Source organism: Antennarius striatus, chromosome 19 (genome assembly GCF_040054535.1).
Source record: "Antennarius striatus isolate MH-2024 chromosome 19, ASM4005453v1, whole genome shotgun sequence".
Classification (NCBI taxonomy): Eukaryota; Metazoa; Chordata; class Actinopteri; order Lophiiformes; family Antennariidae; genus Antennarius; species Antennarius striatus.
Genome location: NC_090794.1, coordinates 7,462,196 through 7,484,785, shown reverse-complemented (window position 1 = coordinate 7,484,785; position 22,590 = coordinate 7,462,196). Strand labels below are relative to the sequence as shown.

Genomic DNA, 22,590 nt, shown 5'->3' with positions numbered 1-22,590 from the left:
GCACCACCCTGACAGCATTGGAAGACGCACAGTAATTGTAATGATGGGTTGAGCGTTAAGCACACGAACAGCCATGAGCGAGGATTAAGTTATACTGCTGGGTTTGTCAAGGAAAAAAACAGTCGTTATATAATTCGGGAAACAATCTGAATTACTGTTTTTGTGTATTTATTTTAATACAATTTGTTAAATTGACAGCAGGACTGAGAACTATGTTAAGAAAAGCAAACATATCAAAATTTAAAGTAAGTGAAATCAATCAATCAATCAATCTGCCTTTATAGGATAGAGGCTTTAAACTCTGTGTCGTGTTTGTTGATTGAGATTAAGCCTGCATGGGCTCTTCGTCCCAGAGATGGAGAAACAATACTTTGACACACATCTGTGATATACTTCTCCAAATTGAAAGGGCTAAATTTAATCAAATAAGCTTGGTGGGGGGGGGGGGGTATAAGCAACCACATGAGGTGATAAAATGTGTTGCCACAGCAGCAGAATCAACAGCAGTTGGCAGCAGCATCAAGAATATTACAGCTGCATAAATAAAATGTCACCTGGAATCCAAATAATAACCTTAAAAAGGACCATGACGTCACATTGGTCTTTGCTTAACTCTAAATCTGACACACGGTGGGCATGAATAGATCAAGGAGGGAAAGTAATGGAACACTTTTCCCCGTTTTTTTCTTTTTCTTTCATTTAATTTCCAGCCGACGGAGCAGAGTTTCTCAGCGCCAGATCAACGCTGTGATATGTGGCCTGGACAATCCTATTAGAACTGGATTTAGCAACAGAAACGCAATTAAAAGTTTAGAATGGATAGGGTATTTAAGAGGCGATAAGAGGCGGATGAGGTATACTCTAAAGCCTGCCCAGCGAGCGGTGTTCATTTGAATGAATTATTTCAAACGGGGAATTGAAAACCGTGCAGCGCATTGAGTGTCGCTGCACACACACACACACACACACACACACACACACACACACACACACACACACACACACACACACACACACACACACACACGCACGCTTAGTAGGAAAAAAAATCAGGTTTTCTCTGGGGTAAAAAATGTGGAGCTGAGCGGTTTGCTGCTCAGTAATCTTCATCCCGATGATGAATCTCATTAACCTGCGGATGAATTGGCGAACGATTTTTAATTTATCCTAGAAAGTCATCAACAATCGGTGAACTGGCGTCAGTTTCGAATCATCATCACTGATTGCGATATTCTAGGAAAAAAAAGTGACATTTCTGGCTCGGTCAGTTGTAGAGGTTTTTTTTTTTTTCTTCTTTCCTTTTTTTGGTCAATTTCATTCTAAAATAAATTTAGCAGATTTAAAAGTAGCAGATTTCCATTCAAAATAAACTACACATTAAGAAACTGCATCCACTGTACCTTTAGTGAGCCTTCATCCATTACAAACCCCGCTACGGCGTTCAACTTTTCCTCTTTCTCTGCGCCTCCGTCCTTCATGCGGTCCTACTGTTAAGCCCGTGCGTAAAGGTCTGCTATGTACAGCTTTTGTGAGTGTGTTCCGATCGACAGCGTGAACACGGTGAGTCTACGGCACAGCATATTTCCCTGCATGGATTCCCAGTTGTGGTTGCGCGTCCGTCTGCACTGCTGTCCACCACTTTTTTCTTTTTTTTGTTGTTGTTGTTGTCCAGCGCCTTAAAAACAGCTGATCCCGCTTTAACTCACTTAACACCGTGTGCAGCGCGCTGGGGCCGAATCAACCGGCGGCAGGGTGGCATCGGAGCCCACTTCTATTCCACAGTCTGCCCGTACAATGAGGACGCGTTGAACGAAGTGTCCGCCGCCTGAACCGCTACGGGCCATGACGGCCAGCTGCGTCCGTCCGGTGCGCTTTCGCGTGGAGCTCAAAACTTGCCCGTCAGTGCGTACGCAGCTCAAACCCGGACTGCGAGTTGTTTTCTTAGATGGATTCAGTTGATAGTGCGACGTGTGTGCTCTGCTCACCTCTTCCTCTCTCTCTCACCCTCCCTCTCCCTCTCTTTCTCTCTCCCCTGTCCCTCCTCCCCTCCCCTCCAATAAAGAATGCATCTCCTCCAGCAGCTCCGAGATGGCATTAAGCCACAGATCCTCCCCGCGCTGCCCTCACACTGCAGAAAATACTTGGGTCTCTCTCATTCCTACAAGCAATTTGCTGCCCTGCCTTACCCCTGGACGATGTCTGAGCTTTAATTTGCATCTAAATCGCACAAATCCGGACATTTGCCGTAACATCCTAGGTGAAAAATCACCACACAAGGATTAATGACGATAACGTGAGACTTATCCACGGGGTCACAAGGTGAGCCTGATGGGCCCTTTTAACAGGAGTTCCGGAACATTTGTAGGCGTTCAGTAGGATTTTATGAGCACCACAACTCTGTTATTTCCGTGATCATTTTTTTTAAGCGTCCTGCAGCTGGATAATTAGCTGAAGCTTCATCTTTACTTCCTCTAGTCTCTAATAGTGATTCCAGCGTTTAGACACAGCTATAGTCATTCCAACTCACTGCATTGCCTCTTAGCGCTAATACCGATTCAGCACAGCAATTCTGCTCAGCGCTAAGTTGCCTCAACTATCTCGATGTATTCATTCTTTTATACAGTTAAAACTCACCCCATGTATACACTCCCACACACACACACACACACACACATGGAGGAAGAGGAAAACACATTACAACATTGAAACACATGCACAACCTAAATTAACTTCTAAAGTAAAATTAAAGAGACTATAATTGAACGTTTGGGAAAAGAAATGAAAACCTGAATGTAACAAATGAAAGGAGTGAACTGCAGACACACACCCTTAAATAGTTTGTTACATTTTGAGGTATTATTATTCCTTCAGTGGCTGGAGTGACCATCAGGTTACAGTGGGTGTTGTTAACAAACTTAAAATAGGCGTATAGCTGTGTAACGTAGGCCCAACATATTTGTTGCTGACTTTGTGTGATTTGTGTCACTGTCTGACCAGGTTTTACTACGTGCCATCGTTCTGTAAGTTAGACGCAGACCGCAGTTTCTATTCAGTGATAGGTAGAACTTTTCTTTTTTTTTTTAAAAAAAAAAACCCACCATGTTGGTATACAGACTTGGTCAAAATCACAGGAAATACTGTACATTTTTAATTAATTTATGACCTCTGCCAAGGAACTAGAATGTCACTTCTGTCAGGTTGCTTGTCAGTAGGGTTGTCAGCTACACACAAACTGCTGGATTTCAATGAAATTTTGGTAGGAATCTGGACTTTTTTTTTTTTTAACTTGTTTTAATATGTTCTTTAATATCACAGGGAATAATTAATTAATTCTGATTTAAATGAGTTTGATTGTGAATGAAGAATGGAATGGATTAAAGGTGTGTTATTGCGATAGTGATGGTATCTCTTTTTCAAATGCTACACATCTGTCCATACATGTAACATACCCCACCAGATAGGAAAGAAATTCAAAAGTTAAAAAAAAATAAAAAATCCTATGCAAGGGCTTAAAATTGGTGCAATCCTCTGAATCCGTCCCTTCTTTCAACTCTTTGAGTAATATGTACGGTATTTTATTGGCTGACTCGTTTCCTTGGCTGTGAGGAGGTGCTATTTTCTTCTTCAATGCCCACCCAGAGGAGGAAAGCTTTAAACTGTTTAGCCTGCACAAACACGTCCCGTGTATTTTAGGAACATTTTGAAAATAACCAAGCCCCAATGCAATTTATACTTTAGTGACAAAAGGAAATGTAAGTTATTTTTCAAAGAAGAAAAGTCAGGTTTTAGTTTGACTGAAACCACAATAAAGCTGTCATGTTGCTGCATTTTCCATGTTAGTTTATTGCAAGAGTCAGGGTCAGAAAGGCAAACAGGAGTCACAAGATCCCTGCAGGTCAGCAGGTACACTTTTGCTTTTCATCTCTTCCTTTGGTTGCCAAATAGTATTAGTGTCACTCTCTGGCCTCTAGTGACCTACTACTACATGTATAAGTCACATATGCGGGGATATAAAGTATAGAACACATGAAAATATTATGAACCAATGGTGTGCATCCCTTTCAAACCAGTGTGTGCCATTGAAATATTCTTATAGTCTTCGTGAGATGATTTGGTTGTTCTTGGTGTTGGCCATTCATGTTTAATTTCATCTGCCACGTCCCTGGGATGGACGGCTGTTATGAGGTCCGGTCCACAGCATTTAATTCCTTCATAAATCAAGTCTCGGTGCATGTCATGAATTATTGATTGAGTGAATTTGAGGGAAACAGCCTATTTTTATTTCTCTCTTGATGGACATGTTTTGCAGTTACACGCTCTGTTCCTGGTCGGTGCAGTGTTATTGCAGTCTCTTTTCAGCCCTGCCAATTGGTATGAAATGACAGATTCTTCAATGAGAGAAAAGAGGCAAATATGCTCGAGCTATTATGCGGTATGTAAATTTGACTTTGTTCACAGTTGTCAAGCAAAATAACTGAACAAGTCTAACATGTAAAATAGGCTGAATATATTGCATATTACATCAGAAATGACTATAAATGAGTAAATTGGGTGTAAATGGGACTATTTCTAAGCTCCAGTACATGCAAAATTAAAACATTAAAACATTCCAAGCAAATTGTGCCTTCTTCAGTTTGGCAAGCACCTACTTTATTTTGCACCAATCCAGACAACTATTTCAGCCTACACCCTCTTGAAAAGTGGAAATTCCCCTTCTCTGCCTTGAGCAGAGGCCTTCCCAGAGTTTGGTGTGGCATATTTACTTTGCAAGCTTGTGTACCTTGATAAAACTACAGATACACATGACCCCAGAGTACATGAAAGCTTGCCCTGTCCATATGCTCCTGTTCACAAACCAAACAGTGTTTAAGGGTGGTGAGGTGGAGGGTGAGTATGTATGTGTGTGTGTGTGTGTGTGTGTGTGTGTGTTGGGGGGGGGGGTCCACTCACTTATGCAGATATGTTTATCCCTTGGTTATTTTCACTATAGCCTCCAGAGACATCATTAGCTTATCACGTTCCTCCCTGCATGAATTTACATCTGGACACTTCAAAGATGCCAACAACATGAGTGTTTGAAAATCTCCCCACAAGTAATGGCAAATCTTTGAAAGAGCAAACTGTGGGAAGTCAGAGTAATATTGACAAATGCTGATATAAGCCGGCCCTTCCCTTAATATTACAGTAACTTAAAGGAAAATGCATGGTTAATGTTTAGAGTCGACAATCAATGCATTCATTAATTTCTGAGGCAATGTGGTTAATCTTAACACCGTTGATTATCAATCTAAGTGCATCTCGTGTCACAGCAGGGGTTCCAGAAGAGGACAGTGCATTTGTTATTACAGCTGAGCAAACCAGTCAGCCAACAATACACTGTATTTTATACTCAAAGAGCAGAGAGGAGGTGAGGAAGTTGCAGGATTGCACCGACTCCTCAGCCCCAGTAGACCAAAATTCATATTTTCTTCCCACTTTTGAATTTTTTATATTGCTCTCTCTCTGTGCAAACACATCATGATTGACAGACTAATAAAATACAATATGCAATGCTCGCTCACACACACACACACACACACACACACACACACACACACACACACACACACACACACACACACACACACACACATACACACACACACACACACACAGGCACTCGTTCACACACACATTAATACAAAATAAAATGCTTTGTTCTAAGTTTGGCCCAAATGATGAAATTTAAAATACAATTATGCATCAGATGAAACAATATTTGCCTTCCATCAATGTTAAAAGAAACAATTGACCCCTGACTGTAATGGAATAACAATAACAGCAGAGCACATATCTCAATATGGCACCAGCCCATCTGAGCCTTTTATATGCCATTTAACTTTTTTAAAGATTTATATCTTATGTTTGAAATAGCTTTATCCAGATAACCACAAATTGTCTGCTGCAGTCAAAAGGCCAGCGATGTTCAATCACGGTCGTTTTGTGAGTAGTGGCTAAGACAGCATGATCTCACGTGAGCCTGTGAATTATAGGGGAGGCAAAGTGAGTGCAGTCTTCTGACTGAATGCTGCCCTGTGCTAATGCCAGGCTGTAAAAACACTGACTTGACAACAAGCAAGTCCCTGTAGTTCTGCTGAGGGAGGGAGAGAGGAGCAGAGTATGATGAGTGGCAAGGGGGCGAGAAGAAGAGAAGGGGGTGGGGAGATATAGAACTGAAAAAAAGGAGAACCGGAAGAGGGGATTGTGGATTAGTGGTATTTGTGATGTGACTGTGTCATCCTTGTCCTCCTATGATTTAATATCTCAGATAACTACTTAGCAACTTCTAATTATTGAGGTAAGCGGGGGCCATGTTGCGTAGTCATCAGCAGCTGTCTGTAAAGCTCAAAGGGGTGATTAATGACGTTTATGTGTTATACTGTTATATAAAATTCCATCCCAGCCCCACGGATAATGCTGTTTTCAGATTAGCAGAATTTCTTGCAGTCATTAAAAGCTCTTATGAATGTAAAAAAAACAACTTTTTTTTATATTTCTGCTTGAAAACATTCTTCATCCATGAAGCGTCTGATCTTTCTGCCATTGCTACAACATATTTATGAAATGAGTGGTGTCCAGAGGGTGAACCCTACTTAGTTTGAAAAGCCGGCCTTTGGTGTAACAACACCAAAAGGTCAGAGGGCACATATATTCCAATTTAGTATCTAGATGTTGATTTGATACATTTTTTGCCAACATTCATATTTCACAAAGGACATATTATAATAATCAATAAAAAATGTATAAATTGAAATGTTGTTCCAACATTTCAATTTATCATTTCAATTTATCTTTTTTTTTTTAAACTCGGACTTTCCATACTAAAATGGAAAAAATATGACACATTCTGATTAAAGTATAATAGTCAAACATTATTATGTTAGCTATTAACATACTTTATTACACACTAGGCCTTTTCAAAGATGGTCAGATCTATATTTATTTGATGCTGACAGTGAGTCTGCAGAGGCACAAACTGGGTTCTTGCTAAAAGATTGTCATTTATACTTTTACTCCACATCTGTACTTCCACTTTCTTTGTGTTGTTTGCTCCCTTTCCCAGGCTGCCTTTGGATTGTTTGTCTGAACCAGATCTTTGTGCTATGAGCCTGCAAGAGTTAGAGGAAAAAGTAAGAGTGTTGAAAGAGAGCTAATTCCCACTGATAATTTAGAGCTAAATATTTTTCCACTTAATCCACTCTGAAGTGTTTCCTGGAAACAGCGGTGTAACATGGTCCTGTCTGCATTTGGTTTCTTATTTATGAAAAAAAAGAAAAAAAAAAGAACATAACACAAAACTGAAAACTGTGAAGCAGTTTGTGGTTGTTTTCAGCCTCAGCAACATGGTTAAGTGTCTGTTCCCTGAAAACTTCATAAACCCCTAGAGTTTCATCTTATTTGGCAAAAATGTGTTGCACAGGTTTCCCTTATTTTATTTACGATGCTGGGTAGCTACACAGAAGAGCGTTGATTTGCCACAAACAGCTGTTTAGCAGTAAAAGTAAAAGGACCCATGGGACAGCAACTTACAAGAGATCGTCAGAGAGAGAACCGAAGGGAAGAAAAACAGACAGATGCCAGGAAGGATCGGGTCTTAGGGTCATGCAAAAGATGGGCCTGATCCCACCTTCAATCTCAGCATCTTTTCTTTTGTTTGAAGTCACATCTGGGCTAAATTTCCCTTCCTGAGTTGAGCAAAAAGGAAGTCTTGTGGGTAGGTGGGAGGGGATTGGAGGGAACCTCCTGCCTCCCAGGCTAAGGAGTGCAAATACCGAAGATCCGTGAGTCACCAAACTGGTAAGTGAACAAATATACATAGAGCTTGATTCAGTGCTTATCGTGGTCGACTTGTGATTCCTGCTGGAATGACACAGACGTCTTATCAGCATCAGTCATTCAGAGACACATGTGACAGAGATAAATAGGTAAGTTTAATCATCCCTGTCTAAATCATCATATGTGGTGATGATGTGTGGGTCACTTAACACTATCATTCTCAAAATACAATGGTTACACCTAACCTCAGACTAAGGGTTATGATAACACTGTGCAGAAGCCAAGCTGTTTAAACTCCTCATTATTCTTCTGACTGGGAAAAGAATGTAGAAGAAAAACACAAAGCTCAATTTATTTTGTACTTTACTGTAATATATCCTGTTTTTCTGGTGAAAAATTGAGTAATGCAAATTTTTCAGGGATGCAAACAGCTCAGTTTCCACATTAGGTCACTGTGTATGATTGCAGTAGTCCAAGGATAGTCTAACTATCATAATATGAGACCTCAATCATCAAAAACTTGCCCATAGAAGTCATGGTTACAAGTTTCATAGTTGTTCTACAAAAACAACATTTCACTAATCCAGCTTCAAAATTTGATGATTTCTTCTCTGGCACATGGCATCCTTCCACACAGTGTCATGGTGATTCATCAACTAGTGTATGTGTAACTGCCAAAACTGTCCAAAACTTGTCCCTGTTTCACAATGTTCAAAAAAGTATAAAAACATTCCACGTCCCTTCATCCATATCAGCTCCACAACGCAATGGGTTTTAATTACTATCATCATCATAATTATATCTGCCAATGAAAGACTAAAATGTTTATAGCGCATCATATGCACCAATGCTAGCAGACGTTATCATCATTTGTGTCTGTATCTGTAGGAACCACGGAACCATGATAAACACAATTTCAGAAATTTTATCTGGGAAAAAACCCCAACAACACATTAATGCAAAAACAAATACAAAATGCCTAAACTATTATGACTTGAACTAAACAGATTTATAAAATAAAAATTGTTCTTATTAAAAGATAGAACAGCACTATAGCCAAACTAGTAGTTCCCTAGTTGCTGCTTTAGACTGTTACACAGTCATACAAACAAAAAAACGGGGTTAACAAAATGGTTGCTGTTTAAAATCTTTTTGAAATCAATAGAAAACTCAGTGCTCTGAAAAGTTGCTTTTGCTATTAAATAAATTTTATAGCTAAATTAACTTATTAAGCGTACCATTGAATAGTAGGTTTTCTCATTTTATTCAAATTAATAACACCTTAAAATGTCACTCGATGCTAATACATTTAAACAATACGATTTTATTTATTTATTTATTTTTGCCTACTGTTTTGAAGAATATTTAAATATAATTAAAGTTTCAGAGTTTGTTTTGTGCCATTCATTCATTAGTCACGGTTGAGTATTTAAAATGAACTAGGTCTCGTCCCACGAAGAAGAAAAAGAGGAGTTAATGGGACAGATAAATGAGTATCATAACAATGAAAATAAGAAATGGAAAATAAAGTAATAAAAGATGATCAATATGTGATAACTCTGTGGGGCCTGGCCACCTGTATTTCATACGGACCTTCCATCTGTGGACATCTGTTTCAAGGCTCAACCTGTAAATGATAAATCTGTGTTCATCCTCAACTTCCTATTAAGTAATTAACTTAGCCTTGAAAATCCAAAACGCCTCAGTCCCCCAAGCCTTTTTTTTTTTTTGTCTGTCTGACAGCTTTTCCCTGCAGCTGATTTATTATTGCATGATTTTAAATTAGTGCTGAGTGGAGAATGTCTCAAAACAATTTAAGCTCACATGACCTGAGACACTTTTTAATTTTTATTATTATTTTCACCAGTGCTAATCACAATTTACCGTAATTCACTTTCGTATTGACAGACTCCATTTCTAATATTGTTCAATTAAACAAAGAGATCATTATCATCATCATCATCATCATCACCATCATTCTTATATTTATTATCATCTTTTCTTTGTTTTAAAAAAAAGAAGTTATCCAGCACAGACACATGGACACTCTGGGGACAGCAACAGAAGTTATTCATGTTCTCCTTACTGCTATACTCCAGTCTTCATTTTTAGATTAAATGCAATGCCAATCTTTATTCCTCATGGAGGGTTTTAATTGCCTGGGAAGCCGAGAGAGACATTTTAGCTCCCAGTGTGTCCGACAGCATACATCCAAATGGATGTTTTAAAGGGATGTATTATCTATTTCAACCACCCCCTTGTCTTTTAGTTTGGAGAATCCCCATGATGCATGAGGCAGGAGTTTGGAAAAAACCCTGATCACATCAGAAGCCAGGTGAAACAGCTCCAAAGCAAACAGCTAAAAATATAATTACACTGACAGGCATTACTAAGCAACAGAGTTTAATCCTTTGCCATTCTATTGCATCTGCATATTCTTATCTGATACAAATATACATTTCATTCCTTGAGATAAGTCATCATCATCAAATTATTTTTTTCAAGGTATCTACCTTGGTAACAATCACAACGTTAGCTTTGGAAAGCTTTCCTGTAATTCAGTGCTTTATGGTTTTAAAAGCTGGCAAGTGTTCATTTGCTCTTATTTTGGAATATTGCTCACAACTTGAAATAAGACTCCTGACCACAGAATGCCCCACAGATATACAGATGCACATCAAGCTGCTGGATATGTTTTTCTAGTCTACATTTTCATCACGTGCTGACAGCATTAGTACTTTATCTTTTGTTTACAAGATCCTCCAGTGCCGCTCACCATGTCGTGAAAAACATAAATGAGATTTGGCTAAATAGCGTTTTTGCTCCATATGGCTTTGCTGAGGCAGTAGCCCCTTTAAAACAATCTGCGGTTCCATCTGGTCATTGTGGTTTTTGCCCCTTGCCAGTTTGTTCTCCCCGTTGCTTTCACTTACTGCCGCAGCATGCCATCTGAGTTTGAGAACAGTTTCACTAAACATCCTGAGGGTGTCTCTTGGTGGACGCCTACATTAGAATTGCTGCTCCTCTTGCCTTGTACAGCCTTTATTGGCCATGTCTCTGTGTCCCGTGAAGACGAAGAACAAAGAGACTCAGAGGAAAAGAGTCAGCAAAAGAGCAAGAAAGAAGAAAAGTGGAGGGAATGAGTTTGGTGTGAGCAATAATATAAGGCGCATTGATTCTGCAGGATCTTCTTCCATGGCGCTCATCCCTCACAGAGCAGCAGATCACTCTCGTTCAGGTGGCATGGGGCCCAACCCTGGCGCCTGCCACCCTGCCCAGATTAATTGAAGCATGCTGTTGTAAATTAATCACATATGGCTAATATCCCTCTGCATTCCCCTGCTCTGGGGCGCGCTCATGCCACCTCCCCTCTTTTTCGTTCTATTCCAGGAAACGACAACTTCACAAATTTCATCTTATTCATGAGAAAGTAGAGCTCGACGGAATAAAAAAAAAGAATGAAGAATAAAGTTTAAAGGTAGCCAAGGTCAGGCGCTTATCGCTTTGAGTTCACTGTAAAATTCATGACTTTCCCTTTTGGTTTTTCATTTGTCTCTTTCTACGGTCCACCCTTGCTCTTAACGTAGTAAAAAGCAGATTAATTGTGCTGTCATACAAAAGGTAGGAATAAGGCAGCGCACCTGTCCCTGATGCCACCTACTATTAAGATGAATGCATCATAGCTTTGCGCTTTATTAGTTATTTATAAGACCCACTGCCCAGAATAAGAGCACTAAAAGAAAAGGACACAGTGAGCAGTCACCAGTGGCGTTTTAGCTCTCAGAAGGAATTTATATAAAATGGTGATAAATGTTGAGAAACGTAACAATAATGACGGAGTCCTGACTTAACAAGAGTTCTCTCCATGTAAAGATTTTTAACCACTCATTGTGGTTAAAAAAAAAATTCATGCATATATAACTGATGTGCCAAACTTGCAAAAGATGAGCATTAATAGATAACTGACGGATGGATCTTTGCTTAGTATGCTGACAAAGTGCAGCTGATGGTGATGGGAATAGTTTTGAGGGAATACAGCACAGGGGAAATTTACCAGCAAATTTGAGGGGAATATGAACCTGTCTGACAAATTTCATGTCAGACTGGAGTGGTGGACCAGCCAACAACCTGGCCTTGTCATACTGCACCAAAAAAGGATATGTGTACAAACTGCACAATAGGAACAAATTTTCTGCCAGTATAACTCCCTGGACATAAGCCACCTTTTCATGAAGATATCAGTTCTCAAAGTTTGCTCGCCCCAACAGCTGAGAACACCATTAAAAGAAGAGGGGACATTCTACCACTTCTGGGATTACTTTGTTCCTGTCGAATTAGATTTTGGATCAGTGCAACAAAGGCGGCAGCCTAAGTTAATATCTGAACAAACTCAAGATGTCTGATAGCTAACGAGAACATGGCCTTTCACAAAGCCACAATGCCCCATTGGTCCCCTCTTATCATCAAATTGATCAGGGTGTATTCACTAACTTGGCAGAACTGCTGATTGCATGGTTAGAAACTGAAGTGGTAGATGTATCAAGTTTGATATGGATATTATGTGGTTTTCCCATGGGGACAATTACATTTGTAAAGTCTTCCCCCTTTTTTGTCGGAACCCTTTTGGATTGTCACTTTACGTTTACTTAAAGAGGTAAAGCTTTTAAACTATGGTAATAATGGAAAGCATGCTTTGGTGGTGACACCCTGATGATCTGTATTGAATCCATCTGGAAAATAAAAGTACCAGTTTGTCTTTAAAAGTACATTGGAGCTCCTAAATCCCCATTCTTGAATTTCCACGTTACATCCTGTGTTGAGGGAATGAGTCAGTGAATCACCTCATGCAAATGTTCTATGTGATTGCACTTCAAATGGCTTGAGGATCACAACATTAAATTTAGATGCAGTAAACTAAACCCTTGTCTATCATTGTGGTTGTGTTCATCCCCAAACGCCCTCACATTTCCGCATCTATATGCAAAGCCAGATGTTAGCAGCATCGTCCTGAGCCTTACTTTTGAATGCACTGACCTGTTTTTATTTAATGCAATATTGATGTATGCAACACTCACACTAAATGCTGTGTTTCGGCTCCCAGCGCGCACTACCCACACAAATTTGTCTTCCCGATCCACTTGTTCGACCCACTGTTGTGATTAATCATGTGGTTCTGGCTGGATTTGCAATGATAATCCTTGCTGTCAAGGAAGGAGTTTGGTGGTCTGGCTCTTCAGATTTCGCCATCATCTCCTCTGGTTAAACAAACAGGTGAGGGGCAAAGGATTGCACATGTTGGAACAGTTGGGTTTGTAGTTATTCCTCACACTGAACCCCATTGTTCTCTTGCCGACCTTCTTGTAGACACTTTAATTTGACAGGGAGCTGCACCCAACAAAGACCGATTTGACGTGATGTCCCTTTGTAGCTGCCAGGGGTGATAATTGTGATTGCCATAAACAAGCCGGGGCTCCATCTTCTTGTTGTATAAGAGCAGAAAACAATAGCAGGCACATGTGTAAAAAATAAATTAGAGCAAGAGAATGGCAGAAATTCCCCGTCCTGTTACTTAAAACTGCTAAGAGCTAGCAGATATTTCTCATGACTATCTGCTTTCCCCTGAGTGTCAGGTATCTTAGGGGAAAGTCTCCAAATGCCTCAGAAAGGTAGTTGGAATGCAGAATCTGCACATGGAAGCATTTTAGACGACTGCAGAGCAATGGCCGCTAGAGAGATGTAAGACGAAACATTGCTCAATGTCCCCTTCAATGTATCTTCTGGAAGGAGAGTGTTAACACATGTTCAGTTCCAGGGCTATCCAGACCTGTGTGTGTGTGTGTGTGTGTGTGTGTGTGTGTGTGTGTGTGTGTGTGTGTGTGTGTGTGTGTGTGTGTATTTTGTGTGTGTTTGTCTGGGGTTGCAGAATAGTACCTGCTGGAGCGGGGGTTGTGTAGAAATACGCCCCTGGGACTTCAACACTGGCTCAGGTCCAGCTCTGCTGATATGTTAACAAGAAGAACTTGTTCTTATCAATGGGGTGCTTTATTCCCCCTGTACACACACACACACACACACACACACACACACACACACACACACACACACACACACACACACACACACACACACACACACACACGTCAACAGAAACATCAACAGACTCAGACAAGGGACAGACACAAATTCAAGCATGAAAATTCCAATAGACCCACAGACAAATGTCCATAAATACAAACATGAAGACACACATTGATCAATAGATACTCAGACAAACACATAAAGCGCTTTCACAGACCAATAAAAGGATGCACGACTAGGTAGAAACACACAAACAAGTACAGCCCATGAAGTACAAAAGCAGTGGTGACATCAGGAATGCTCTCCAGATCCTCATTCGATCACCTCACACACACAAACACACACACACCCAACAATGCTTATTATTTCTAGTAAGAGGAAATGGAATCTTTCGACCACAAGGTATTATGTGAAACAGACAAGGAGGTGGGGGGAGAGGGAGAGATGCTGGCGATCTTTATGTAGGTATGGGAGTGCTGTGCAATAATGGTGTCTTGTTAGCTGTGTGTGGAACTCACACATACTTCCCTAACAATGAGCATTTCAACAATTGTGTCATTTGTTAATTACTTCAGCAACACAGAAGATGTATGACTAGTAGTCAACTAACACTTTTATTTGTCTTTTCATGGCAATCACTGCCTGTATCAACACAACAATCCCCACAAATCCATGTATTGCTGTTGATCCCAGCAGTATTACCACCGCTGAAACAACATCTCAGCAGTATTGATACTGAAGGTATTGATACGGCCAGACTATACACAGAAAACATTGTGGCTTGCTTGTGAGGGCAACTTAAAACTCAGCTGAATTGTTTGAAGACTTCTGAATCTCTAATGGTCTCCTGGAGATGCTTGGGTTTCTTTGTGTTGTTGAGAGCTAAGACTACTTTAATAAAATATTACACTGGGCTTGTGGTTGTGCAGACATAGCTTTTGAATTTACCCATTCATTTAAAAACACATAATATGAAACAATGGAAGGATGTGTACCTAGCTGCTAAATACTTCACTCTGTTCTCTAGTATTATTACTAATCTTATCTGCTTGTCATTCAGCAGTAGCAGGCAGTGTATTGTGGGGTTTAAAGAGCTTTTTGCTGTTGCTAGAAATAACGCTGAGGAGAGGCAGTGCATGGATACTAGCGCGAAGGTCAAAACAGGCTGTAAAACCAAGGCAATGAGCAGGAAGATGGTAAAACACTCTGCAAAGCTGGAGTCAGAGGATGATTAACAGCATGTGTGAGCAGCAGATGTGTATACAGTGTCAAACTGGGTGTAATGTGAATGAGAGAAACAAATGCAGGAGAAAGGAGAAAATTCAATAGAAACCCTGAGATCACTGATCACAGTGGTTGATAAGAGTGATGAGGAAGAGCGGAAAGCACTCTCGCCTCCACGGGTGCTGCTCCTGCCAACTGATGGCTATTCCAGAGCAAAAATAGCACAGTGCCAGTTTTTCCCTGGTCCTGCTAATCTCCCAATATGACAGACATTTTTGACAGATGTCATCGTAAACACCTTCAGGTTTTCCTACCATCGCTTGTGTATATCACAAGAATTGTCCTGTTCTGTCCTGTCAGTGCTAAGCGTCACTGAATCATAATAACTGATGGTGAAGCTCACCTCTGTATGGACAACGCTAATCAGTAAAAGACAAAATCACAAAGAGAAAATCAAAGAGAAATTACTCTGTCTCTCTGCCAGAAGGAAAAAAAACCGAATGGAAATTAAATGTTGACCAAAGATGGACCTTAGAATATTCTAGAGGTGGTTTAATTTTCGAGATCTGAAATAGACTCTGGATCAAGGAATTTATTAAAGAACACCTTAACCTTTGACAGATAGTTTTTATTATCTCTCCAAATTTTTCAGCCTCAGAAGACGTTATGCTTTGGTGTTATCGTTGTATTCCTGGAATTGCACAGGGTCTCTCTAACAACAGGAAAACAGTATCAATGCATAATGAAACTACTCTTGGTAATAAAGTTTGCAATAATTCATCTGTGTTGGTTCAACCAGCCAATTTAAGATTCTATTAATGCTTTCTAGATTATGGGATTTTCCAAAGTGAATAAAAATCACGCATAAAAACACAAAATGAAATATTTGGTGAAGGTTTTAGTGAACGTATTTAGTTGCTACAAACTCAATTCTAGAAGCGCCGTGTCACAGACTCAGCTTATGGAAAATGCCAGAGCGTTGAAGCTGAAGGCTTATGTGTGATCCAAATGTTTCCAGTAACTCCTCAGTATTGAAGTCAAAATGAACAGAATTAATCCAGGAATTCATAATCGTTTTTCTTCTCATGCATACTTTCCTGCTAACAAAAATGTTCATAAAGCTGCATGTTCTCCAGCTTCTTGCACACATATGCAACGGACACTTGTAGACAAGACTGAGCAATAGATCGCTTACGGAAACACACATTTGTTTTGTTACAGTGAGTTAATTTAATAAAACTAATTTAATCAGTTGAATATCGCAGAGCAAACAAATTCAAGTTACCACAAATGTTTTCTTAGGCTTAATAATTGTTTTATTTTTATCTGAAAAGTAGATTTGGGTTTTGATTTAGTTTAATTTAAGAGTAAAATTTAAAAATGCCATTTTCTGGGTTCATTTAGTAGCCACACTAAAAGATATGAGGGAGTTGTAGTTTTACCATGATGCTGTGATGATGTTTGAAATGTCCAGTGGACAAATACCTTTAAGTACAAAATTAAAATAAAGCCTCCACCCTCTGCTACCAAGGACAAGTGCTGCTTTTGTCCGTCTCAAATACCTTAACAAGGACTACAGGTTTGCGATATTATGAACCAGCCCAAATTTGCCATTCTTGCTGAAAAAGTCACAGTCACAGTCAGCCTGTTTTAACTGTCTCTCCTGCTTTTATCCTTTCCCCCCAGAAATCACAGAATTCTGTTATGAGAAATCCATTAAAGAATACGGCTACATGTACCAATGCACTCCATCGTTCTTGAAAACAACTCTGGTATTGTACTTTCCTGTCATTTGACCTAATTACGCAGCTCATTATTGTGTTTAATGAGGACTATTTTCACTTCTGCTATTTCTGAGCACTTTTATGATACACAGCCTTTCAGTACTTAACGTGTTCAAGCTACATGACACAATAAGTGGGAGGCAATTACAAGCAGTTGCTGCATATTCCAGTTCAAGTTTTATTGTTGCGGGGTTGATGTGGGTGCAATACTGTAAGTGATTGATCCAGTCAGACGTCTTTACAATGTCAGTTTTTGAGTGGGGGCCTGGTTTCTGGGAGCTAATAAAACCAACAGTTTTTTTTTTTTTTTACTGCGGAAATATAGTGGTGTGATTTTGTTTTACGACTTTACCACTGAATTTATGCCTAATGTACGAAGACGATGGTACAGTGCACCCTCGCGCATTTGCGCATCAACACTCGCTACTTCACCTTGTTACGGATTTTTGGTAGGCAGTCACGTGATATACTGTACGCACATTTTATTGGCTGACGGCATCCAAAAGTGTGCTTGGTTCCCTGAAAACAACTTTTAACACTTTTAACATTTTTAACACTTATTGCAACATCAACAGTATCATACAAATGGACGCTGGTCGATCTGCAAAGCACACTGGGATGAGTATCGCCCTCTATGGTGTTTGCTTGCTACTAGCATTGAAGCTAACACAAAACACTGGTGAGCTTCTTCAGGCCTCCTTGATGTTAAATAGTCAGTGAATGCCTCCTCCCCTGTTCTGTTCTGACATTAATGGTACTGAGTACTAGGAGATGCTGATATGCTTTAATGTAATAAATGTAGTAAGTAAGAATAGTATTATCCAGTAAGATTTATTTAAGATTTATAAAGTAACTTCCACATCACTGGTCAGCATATATAATTTATTTAAAGGGTTAAGACAAGTGTGAATTCATTGAGTGATAAAATTACATAAAATAGAAATTTAATTTTAGTATGGACATTTTAACTTGATGATTTGAGGAAAATTTAATTTTGTGCTCTTATTTTTCATTATTTGGAGCACATTCAAAGTCATTGATTAATCGTAATTTATTGAATTTTCATTTATTGAATTTTCTTCTTCATTGTCTGTCTAAACTTTCATCAAAGAAATCCCTCCCTTTATGGCCGCACTACTCATGGGGAAGAGTCCCCTAATTTTTATTTTTCCTTGAAATAGATTAGCAATCTCTGCAGCAGAGTCGATAAATAGGAACACATAGCATTCCCTCCTCTCTGAGCTCCCACAGCTCCCCCTATCCTGTGCATTATCCAATTTCTGCCAGACGGAGGTGATCCTTCCTCGGGCCCGTTCAGCCGGAGGCCGCTAGGCTGTTTACACAGCGGAGTGAGAATGAGGGATTTCTAATGACTCTGCACTCTGATAGTCTTCCAGTGGTGCCCAAGGCCTCTCGCCAAGGACCTTCAAACTCGACACAACTACTCATCAACCAGTCTCATAATTCTAGAGCACAGGCAGCACGCAGGGGGCCTTCTAGTCCAGGAAGCCCAGATTTAACAGTGCCAGCAGCTGATAATCTGATGCCTTATTTATTTCCTTTTCCTCTCAGATCTCATTTTTACTTTATTAAACATTTGTGTATCAGAAAGTTTATCAGCAAACTTGTACTTCATTTCACATTTAAAACTAAGATCTGATGTCCTGAGGGAAATATTTAGAGGGGAAAAAAAGATTTGAAAAACATTATTAATGCAAGTATATGCTATGAATTATGAGTGCCTTGTCAAAATATTAATGATCCTCTCTAAGAGCATAATTTGCATTGAAGAAGTGGTGTGGTACTCACTATACTCAAGGTTTTCTAATTGTTTTTCAGTCTGTAAAATTAAAGTGGCTTAAAACGATGTAAAACTGAAGGTTATCAGGTCCAATCATAAACTTTAGAAATATCATTTAATTATCAGTTTTTAGCAGATGTGATTATTTTATCCAGATGTTATCACAAATTTTGAGGTCATGATAACATACAAAACAATTTAAGTAAATCAACCAAAATCTCTTTTTGAGTGAACAATGTTCACCTGTATGTAAAATTGTTGTTTTATTGGTGCAAAATAATCTATTCTATCACTTGATTTCACTGATTCATCTTACATATATTATTTAAGTGTCCTTGGGATAAAATTTGTTCTCCAAACTACCCAGAAGTATACCTTTCAAAGCTATGTTGATTTTTGTGTGAAGCATTTTCATTTAATTTCACCAAATAACAAGGTTTTGTTTTGTTCTTTTTTCTTTTATATATATCCTAGATGCTGGAATATGTCAATGATCACTAATCAATAGGTAATAGATGTTATTATAACTGACACTAGCATGTAAGGTCAGGTAATCTGCTCCATGCGCTCACTTCAATGTCTTGGATTTATCTTACTGCTACGTAACAATTTCACTGTACAATGTTGAAAATTAGTACTTTGGTGAAGAATAATGTGTGTATTATATTACTCATCTGTTATTGAATATGATCCTCAGAAACAAAGTCTTGATTAAAATAAACATAAATGTATTCGAACGTAACATAAACAAAAATATTGACCGATACTTCAATAGCAGCAGATATTGTAATATTTGCTATTATTATTAGTTTTGTTTTTTATTGTTATTATTGCTGCATTCATTTTCTTTTAATGTTCACACATTATACATAAGATATACCTTATTGATCCCAAACTGGGAAATTCACATGTTGCAGCAGCATTCAGACACACAGAACAAACATAAACAGGGAGAATATACATTGAAGAAAATTCAAACATTTCGAACCCCTCCACCATATGAAGTTTGCCCAAGTCACATAACTTGAAAGCTAAAACAACTAATACACAAAGATAAATAATATATAAAAACAAAACTTATAGAACTAAATTAATACAGCTAGTACATCATCTAATATTACAGACAAAATCCTTCAGGTTATACTTTCAAACTGACGTCCCTACCAGGATGTTCAGAACCATCTATGGCTCAGAGCCAGGGTTCTCTAAGTCCCTGCTGGGCATCCAGAGACACTAATGATCGGGTTAAGAGAAAAGATTAAAACATTAGAACCGGTCTGTATTTATCATAATAGTTACAAAAGTAGTAAATTTAATGGTTGTACGCTTTATTGTTGCTGGGTGTAATGGAGGTCGCAGGTATCTGGCAATGCTATTTTGGGGGTTGGAGTGACTATTTGGGTGACCCCACCTTAGAATACTTATGTTTAACATTATCCAACACTTTAATCTTCACATAACTTTTTCTTCATTTGATTGTTACATTTTTGGAGGAGCTTCTTTTTGTAAAAGTGTCGAAAACAATGAGATGTTTAACCTCTGTCATTTCAACCTCTGCGTGACTGCATTTTGCATGTGACTTCAACTTCTTTAGCAATTCAAATATTTTAAATGTAAATGTTTGAACAGCAAATACACATACTGTACGTTATGTGCTGAAGTTAACAATTTTCACAACTGTTAACAAGGACTGAAGTCATATTTCAGTATTCACAAAGTTGTTTTGTGAATTTTAATCTAAAAATAAAAAATGTCATTCACACAAGTAATATACTCAAATTGCCAGTATTTGTCCTAAACCTAAAAACAAGCATCAGGTGCTTTATGAACTTCTTGAACTCCTTGAAACTATATATTTTTCTCATGAAATTTTGACTTCTCATCTGAGTCCTCTAGGTCTTGGGCTGTGGACCCAAAGGAGGCCAGTTCAAAACCTGTATAGTACAAAATGTTTGGAGTGCAAACTGGCAGTGGAGAGGCACACATTTATCTCCTGAGCACTGCCTTTTTTGTGCAAGGCACAGTCCCTGTACAAGTGTGTCTGTTTGTGTGTGTGTGTGTGTGTGTGTGTGTGTGTGTGTGTGTGTGTGTGTGTGTGTGTGTGTGTGTGTGTGTGTGTGTGTGTGTGTGTGTGTGTGTGTGTGTGGTGTACAGGCTTGTAGACACATAGACAAGTGTGATATCAGAGTGGAAAAAAAGTAATTTACCAACAGGGATCAATAAAGGATTTATTATTATTATTATCATTATTATTATTATTATTATTATTATTGTTATTATTATTATTCAGCCATTACACTTCCACATTGGACTTCTCTAAGTGGATGTGTAATGGCTGAATGGATGCATGCATCAGCCATCTATCCACAGCTAGATCCTTCTGTCATACAGCGTTACCATCACTGAATGCAGCAAATGCTCTTATGCTTCTCAGAACAGACTAGCAAAATCAACAGCAAACGTTGCAGATTATTACTTCCGCATTCATTCAATGCTACAAGCCTCAGGAGGTACATTGACACTACTTTGGTCTATGTATTTGATGGTGTCTGTGAACCTGAAGCAACAGAAAAATGAGGGAAATTAGCAAAAAGGTCAGTTCCACCATTTATTTCATTTAACCTGCATCAGTTCTGAAACTGGTTACATTTGCAGTCCTATTACCATTGCTACAGGGGAAGTGGGTGTAGAGTGGCACTGCAAGGCTGTGAACCTCATCTCTGCGTCCCTGAATAAGTGGTAGGCATTAGGGTGGAGGAGGGAGAGCACTTAACCCATATTGTCTTTGTGTTCGGTCATATTTCCTCGTCACAGTCATGGGCCAAAGCTGAACTCCACTTCCTCCTGCATATCAGTGTGTCAAAGACAAAACATCACTCCAGAGACACGCAGACATGCATGCTTCCACAGATTCACATTGTAACCTAGGTTCATAACCTCCATTAAGACTGCTGCAACTCATCCTTTCAGGAAGGGAGTGAAAACACACACTCCCACACAGCTACATTTCTGTTTTTCATCTGGGCGTACTAAGATGTGCACGTCTTGCTTCCTTTGACAGCGCGGCTCCTTTGACATTTAAGCAAAGCAAAACAAATTCCATCCATGAGTGAATTCTCAATGCACAAGAAGAAATGTGTAAAACTACACTCAGAGTAATCAGAGTGTAAAAAAAAGTCCAATGATAATAAATGGAGGGAGGAAGCAGAAGAACAATGCTCACTCCCTCACCAGCTGGTGATGTTTGATTCTGTAAATGAGGTGGTTTTATTATAAATAATCAAACAGGTTTATCAATACCGAATTAAAATACATGAATAAATACATTTTGAAGCATAACTAAAAAAATAATAATGGTAGGATATTCATTTTTGGCCGAGTTTTAAAGAAACAGCCTCATAAACCGCTGCTACTTTTACATGTCTGGGTCCATTTATGTTAGCATTCCCTCTTGTATAATATCCCCCCTGCGCTATCAACATTTGCTCCTCTGTCCTCTTTCTTTCTCCAACGCCATGTGGGACACAGAGACACAGCATGTTTGGAAATGGAAAATTGATTATAAATAGACAATGCAAGAGATCCGTGGTAATGATGGTGGTGAGTGCTCTGTTGAAAAGCACAATGTCACCACAAGCTATCAGCTGCACTGATGCTACTCTTTGATGCAGCCTAGTGCATATTCTTATGCTTTGACACTGGTAAGTCTATCTGCCTCCAGAGAGCTTGCCTGGGGGTCAACTAATGGGACCACTGCCATGTTCCCTCCGAGCTTTGGAAAAGAAGCAAATCTTTTTTTTTTCTTTCACTGTCTCTCTCTCTTTCCTGAGTACTAGGTTAAAATAAATACAGCTTTGACAGACCCAGATGGGGCTCTGGTCATGCAAA

The 22,590-nt window shown here is 39.1% G+C and overlaps 1 protein-coding gene across 3 annotated transcripts in view; it reads right to left on the bottom strand.

Moving 5' to 3' along the window:
• flrt2 (fibronectin leucine rich transmembrane protein 2) overlaps positions 1-22,590 on the bottom strand; it is a 40,262-nt gene that overhangs the window by 5,584 nt on the left and 12,088 nt on the right. Inside the window, exon 1 of one of the 3 annotated variants that reach the window (XM_068343390.1) lies at positions 1,986-2,010. The exons of 1 other annotated variant lie outside the window; for it this stretch is intronic. The gene's annotated coding sequence lies outside the window, so the exon portion shown is untranslated. Of the gene's footprint in view, positions 1-1,400; positions 1,916-1,985; positions 2,011-22,590 lie in introns of those variants that run through there. One more of the 3 variants, XM_068343388.1, reaches the window with a different exon arrangement.